The following is a 6,681-nucleotide window of genomic DNA, read 5'->3' on the forward strand; positions in this document are numbered from 1 at the left end:
TACTTTCTGATTGATGTGTTTTTATTCTACTTATTTTCCCTCCATTCTTTCAAGAGTCACAGTTCTGAGCTCTTCTCTCTGTTAATTATACCGTGGGGGAAGTGTCTGGTGTGGGGGGATGGCGGGGGGATGGTGAGGAGTCCTTCGTCTTGACTATCCTACCTCCTTTTCTTGAGATTACGTAGTTTTAGCTCAGAAAACCTTGTATTTCCCACTTTGAATGCTACGTTTTCCTCTCCTAGTTGGTCTCGTCCTTCTTGGATCATTGTAATCTCATTGTGTTGTGTTCGTTTTCTTTTTTCTTATTCTCTCGCCCAAGCGTCAATGCTATCTTTTTTTATCTTTATTTCTATGTTTTTCTTCTTATTTTCTTGATCTTCTGCATCTTCTTCATCTTCTGTTCCTCTCTGCAATCTTTTTTTCTTTATTTTTTTCTGTTTTTTCCTCTTTCTTTGCTTTCTGCTTCTTCTTGATCTTTCTTTCTCTTTCTCTTTCTTTCTTCTTCGTTTCTTCTTCCTCTTCCTCTTCTTATTCGGCATGTTGTGTTTTTTCTTTTTTTATTCTGTCGCCCAAACGTCACTGGGATCTTTCCTTATCTTTCTTTCTTTCTCTTTCTTCTTTTCTTTTCTTTTTCCTCTTCTTTATCTTCTGCTTGTTTCGTGATATTCTGTTTCTTCCTGCGATCTTTCTGTCTTTCTCTTTCTTCTTCTTTTCTTCTTCCTCTTCTTATTCGGCTTCTGTTTCTTCGAGATCTTTTTGTTCTTTCTCTTCATTCATCATCATTATTACTATCATCATTCTCCTTTTTTGCTCTTCTGCTCCTCCATTATTAGTATTCTTCATCGTTGTCATCACTTTAAGCATCATCATAATCATCGTCGCTTGATAATGCCACCACCATCACCACCACCACCACCACCACCACCACCACCAGTCTGCCGAAATGATATAGGTCACCACATCCTCCCCTCACGCTCACCTACACCAGCAGCATTCACCAAACATGTTAGCATCGGAGCAGTGGGACAAACAACTGCATGTGCTTCTGTGCCTCGTCCTGGTGCCATCATCTATCCAAGGTCCAGATACACGCGCGAATGGAAGACCTTGTATATCTGGACCGTGCATCTATCTATCTGCGTCGCGTGTTCTTCGGAAAGTCTGCGTTGTAAAATACTCCCAAAATTGCCTGCGTACTGTTTCTAAAGGTCACGGGTTGCTAGGGCTAGTCAGGCTTTGTAAGTAAGGTTTTTTTTTCTTTCTTTTTTCCCTTTGCCTCGATCGTCTTTTTTAGCCTCTCTCTCTCTCTCTCTCTCTCTCTCTCTCTCTCTCTCTCTCTCTCTCTCTCTCTCTCTCTCTCTCTCTCTCTCTCTCTCTCTCTCTCTCTCTCTCTCTCTCTCTCTCGTCTTAATCTTCCTTATCCTCCGTCTTCTTCATTTTCCTCTTTCCTTTCCTTGTTTCTTTATTTCACTTTGTTCAGGCCACGAGGTTTGTTTTCTAGAAGCATAACTTTACCCACACACACACAGGTAGGTAGATAGATAGATAGACAGACAGATAGACAGACAGATAGACACTTTATTGACCACAGATTACACTTTTCTTTGTTTTTGTTTTTTTTTAAGAAATTGCATTATTGGTCAGCAATATAACATTAACTAACGTAACTTGCATTGTTTGTTATCCACATGTACGCACGTAACATTTCCAGTAACATAACGTTGAAAATTAGAAAAAGAATGTAATAAAATCCTTAAACGTAAGATTAGGCGAATAGATAGATATAGAACGTTAATTAGATGCATAGAACGTTTTTATTAACCCTATCAGTCCTGGGTTTCACTTCTACCTTGAGTTTTGGGTTGGATTACACGATTTTATTGACATTAAGAAGGATTTATGGAGGTCAGAAGGTCAATGGCCAAGAGTTGTCACCATTTCAATCCCCATACAAGTTTTTGAAGCTGTATAAAATCACCAAATAGTAACGAGATTAAAATATGAAAACACGTCATGGTACTAAGGGGTTGATGTACTGTATACCTAACCTAACCTGTACCAGCAACGTTCTTTTAGCATCGAGGACAAGCTAAGATGAAATGATAAGGCTTGCTACTACATATCACTTTCTTCATCGTCAGGAGGCACGTGGCACTCTTGGGATTATCGTGGGTGTTTTCATTAATGATAAAACATGTAATTCGAAAAGGTCAAGGATTTGGGAAGCCCGCCACTGCCCCCTTGTCTTGAGTCACCACATACCTCCTGCGCTCTCTCTCTCTCTCTCTCTCTCTCTCTCTCTCTCTCTCTCTCTCTCTCTCTCTCTCTCTCTCTCTCTCTCCATAACTTCCTTTTCCCTTTCCATTTCCTCTTTCTTTCTTTCCTTCCTTCCTTCTCTCTACATCCTTCTGACCCCTCCCTTCCTCCTCACTTTCCCTTACACACACACACACACACACACACACACACACACACACACACACACACACACACACACACACACACACACACACTCCCTCTCTCTCTCTCTCTCTCTCTCTCTCTCTCTCTCTCTCTCTCTCTCTCTCTCTCTCTCTCTCTCTCTCTCTCTCTCTCTCTCTCTCTCTCTCTCTCTCTCTCTCGATCACGTGAGAGCCTTCCCCTAAACACAATCACAGTAGAGCAGAGTAAATCACTTCACCTGCCTCTCGAGACTACTGGATTAGCACCTGGCTACCTGTGTGTGTGTGTGTGTGTTTCACTGTTTGATCTGCTGCAGTCTCTGACGAGACAGCCAGACGTTACCCTACGGAACGAGCTCAGAGCTCATTATTTCCGATCTTCGGATAGGCCTGAGACCAGGAACACACCACACACCGGGACAACAAGGTCACAACTCCTCGATTTACATCCCGTACCTACTCACTGCTAGGTGAACAGGGGCTACACGTGAAAGGAGACACACCCAAATATCTCCACCCGGCCGGGGAATCGAAACCCGGTCCTCTGGCTTGTGAAGCCAGCGCTCTAACCACTGAGCTACCGGGCGTGTGTGTGTGTGTGTGGGTGGGTGTGGGTGTAAGGGTGTGTGTGTGTGTTCTTTTATGTTGATTTAGTAAAGCGGAGAGGGAAATGGAGAGGGAGGAGGAAAAGTGAGAGGGAGAGGACGAGAGATGGGGAAGAGAGAGATGAGGGAATAAGAGAGTAAAAGTAATTGAGTAGAGAGAGAGAGAGAGAGAGAGAGAGAGAGAGAGAGAGAGAGAGAGAGAGAGAGAGAGAGAGAGAGAGAGGAAAGGAGGAGAGGGAGGCAGAAGGAGGGAGGGTTAAACTATTTATCATATGTTGAAAGTGACACAGAGGTGGTGTACTGAGAGAGAGAGAGAGAGAGAGAGAGAGAGAGAGAGAGAGAGAGAGAGAGAGAGAGAGAGAGAGAACCAAAATTTCTCTCTCTCTCTCTCTCTCTCTCTCTCTCTCTCTCTCTCTCTCTCTCTCTCTCTCTCTCTCTCTCTCTCTCTCTCTCTCTCTCTCTTCCCCCCCTGACCTCTCATCTCAGGTCACGCCAGGTCAGCCACATATTTACCCACTGTATTTGATGAATGGACTAAATAAAATGGTGAAACGTGTCTCATTTATATCCTTTCTTTTATTCATTTCTGATTTTATTATTAATTCCTGCTTTTTTTTTAGTTCAGCCATATTTTTCAATTAACTTTTTATTTATTTTTTTACGAGATTGATGAGAGTGAAAGGATTATGAGAGATTATTTTTTGTTATTCATGATTGATACCTTTTTTTTTTAGTTCAGCCATTTTTTATTCATTTTTTTTTTTTTTTTTTTTTTTTTGCGAGATCGAGTGAAAGAATTATGAAAGATTTTTTTTTTTTAATTCATGGTTCTTTTTTTCTTTTTGTTTTATTTATTTTGTTTATTTTCTTGTGAGGAAGAGGAGTGAGAGTGAGTGAGAGTGGGTAATGGTGAGGAAGAGGAGTGAGAGTGAGTGATAGTGGGTAATGAAAGGTGAGAGGAGTTGTTTCTATCCTTTTCTTTCTTTCTCTCCTCTCCTCTCCTCTCCTCTCCTCCATTTTTTTTTTCTTAATCTCCCTGTCCCTCCTCCGTCTTTATTCTCTCTCTCTCTCTCTCTCTCTCTCTCTCTCTCTCTCTCTCTCTCTCTCTCTCTCTCTCTCTCTCTCTCTCTCTCTGTTCTGCATCCCTCCCCTATTTCTACATGCCTTCCCTTCCTCTCTCTCTCTCTCTCTCTCTCTCTCTCTCTCTCTCTCTCTCTCTCTCTCTCTCTCTCTCTCTCTCTCTCTAATCTCCCTCTCCCTCTCCTTTCCTTCTCCTCTTTCTACATTTCCTCATCTATGTGTCCTTATGGTCACTAAATACTAAGGGAGATAGGGAAGGGAGAAGGGGAGAGGAGGGAGAGGGGAGAGGCCGTGCGTGGGTGAGATAAGGAAGTTTGCGCTCCCCAGTGTTCTTATCATTTGACGGACCCTATACGTAGCTTGACACGGTGACGGGAGGGGACGCCTGTTGACATTTAGCTCGTGTGGCGATGTGTGGTGAGGTGCGGGTGAGGTGAAGCTGCTCTGGGCTATCATTCTCCCTATCTGTCTGTCTGTCTGTTGTTCTATTGCCCGTGTTCTGAAACGCCTTGTTCTCCCACCATCACTGCTTTCCAAAGGCTCTAGTTGAAGATAGTTGTGTTTTTTAAGGTTATTTTCATGGTTCTAGTGATGAATTGGCAAGATTTCTAGTTTATCATAAGGAAAAACTTTCAAAACTGTGCTACTTGTCTCTGTGGCCTTGAAATATTGTTGTGGTGAAAGAACAAGGCGTTTCTGAATATGGCTGTATGTCTGTTCTCTGCGAGTGAGGTGGAGGTGTTCTGGGCTGTCATTGTCCCTATCTGTCTGTCTGTCTGTTGTATGTCTGTTCTCTGCGAGTGAGGTGGAGGTGTTCTGGGCTGTCATTGTCCCTATCTGTCTGTCTGTCTGTTGTATGTCTGTTCTCTGCGAGTGAGGTGGAGCTGCTCTGCGCTGTCATTGTCCCTATCTGCCTGTCTTGTATGTCTGTCCTCCTTCTTATCATCCTCCTCCTACTCGCGTTTTGTTTCCTAGTTTGCTTTGATTTATCTTTTATTTAAGCCTGTTTGAGTTGTAATTGTCTTTGCCTGTCTGTCTGTATATCTGCTTATGTGTGCGTTCGTGTGTTCTCATCATCATCGTATTCCTACAGTTCGTGTTCTAGTAGTTACTGTACTGAGACCACAACTCACTCCACACAGGGAAAGCGAGCCCACAACCCCTCGAATAGCATCCCTTACCTACTTGCTGCTATAAGTGTGTGTGTGTGTGTGTGTGTGTGCGTCATTGCCTGTGTATTTTTCTTCATTCTCTTCCTCATCTCCATTTTCTTCCTTTTGGCCTCTTTGTTCATGAGTATAATTATTTCCCTCCACCTTATTATCTGCGTCAGCTCTCCTCGCTTCTCTTATCTTTGTTCTTCTTCCAACTGTCTCCGTATGATGCGCATCCTCTTCCTCTTACTGTTACCTTTCTCTGGACCTTTTCCTCTCGTCGTTGTTTTCTCACATCCTCGTTGTATCGCTGTTTCCTTTCCTCCACCTTTGCATCTCATTTTAACGATAATAATACGCTAATTTTCGTCCCTATTGTCGTCCTTCTCATCATCATCGTCATCATCATTATGGGCTGAAGTGTTTAGCGTTTATAGTCCTTCCCTGCCTTCCTCATCTCGCCACCTGCTCATCGACGTTTCATCTGTGGTGGCTTCAGTGATTTAATGGAGTGTAGTACTGTGGCGCAGATCAAATGTGTGTCTGGCTCTTTTTTTTTTTTTTTGTGAATGCTTCAAAATTTTCTTGTAAATCAACTGTCTGGCGTTTTTTTGTGAATGCTTTAAAATTTTCTTGTAAAATATTTGACATACCAATAACAGTGATCAGTCTACCACCAGCATAATTACTATTACTACTACTACTACTACTACGTAATAATAATAAAAAAATAATAATAATAATAATATACGTACTGCAATGATTTGAATAATGATATGGAGTGATATTCGTCCCAGAGTTCGTATTTTAGGACAAAACAAATATTAACTTGCCTTTTACAGGGTTGTGTGAAGGGAGCGTGGGGCATCCAATCACCTGTGGCCTCCGCTGCTCTACCCTACCCTGCCCTCAGTGCCCCTGTCCTGCCCTGCCCTGTTGTGATGCCGCCCGACCCCCTCCACATCCCAGTGGTAGGCCTGGCGTGTAGGGGAGGGAGATGTGGAAGCTCACGTGGTTCAGGTAAGGTCAGGCCGTGGTAAATATAATGAAGATAATTTTACGTGACTGTCTAATATTCTCCATTCATTACTGCCAGTGTCCCATCCCCACCTTCAGGACCCCATACGTGTAGTAGTAATATTGCTGCTGACTGTCTAATATTCCCCATTCATTCCTGCCAGTGTCCCATTCCCACCTTCAGGACCCCCATACGTGTAGTAGTAATATTGCTGTCTAATATTCCCCATTCATTCCTGCCAGTGTCCCATTCCCACCTTCAGGACTCCCATACGTGTAGTAGTAATATTGCCACAAATGCTCATAATTTCACTTACTTCTAACTAGTTTTTTTTTTTTTTTTATATTTAGCAGTTATTTCTATTTCTCATCGTAAATGCATTG

At 42.7% G+C, this 6,681-nt stretch overlaps 1 long non-coding RNA gene across 3 annotated transcripts in view; it reads left to right on the plus strand.

The window, feature by feature from the left end:
- The window catches only part of LOC123503315, a 44,568-nt gene that overhangs the window by 33,450 nt on the left and 4,437 nt on the right, over positions 1–6,681 (plus strand). For all 3 annotated transcript variants that reach the window (XR_006674408.1, XR_006674409.1, XR_006674410.1), the window contains exon 2: positions 6,123–6,300. This is a non-coding gene — a long non-coding RNA (uncharacterized LOC123503315). The remainder of the gene's footprint in view (positions 1–6,122; positions 6,301–6,681) is intronic.

This window comes from Portunus trituberculatus, chromosome 13 (genome assembly GCF_017591435.1).
Source record: "Portunus trituberculatus isolate SZX2019 chromosome 13, ASM1759143v1, whole genome shotgun sequence".
In the NCBI taxonomy this organism is placed as follows: Eukaryota; Metazoa; Arthropoda; class Malacostraca; order Decapoda; family Portunidae; genus Portunus; species Portunus trituberculatus.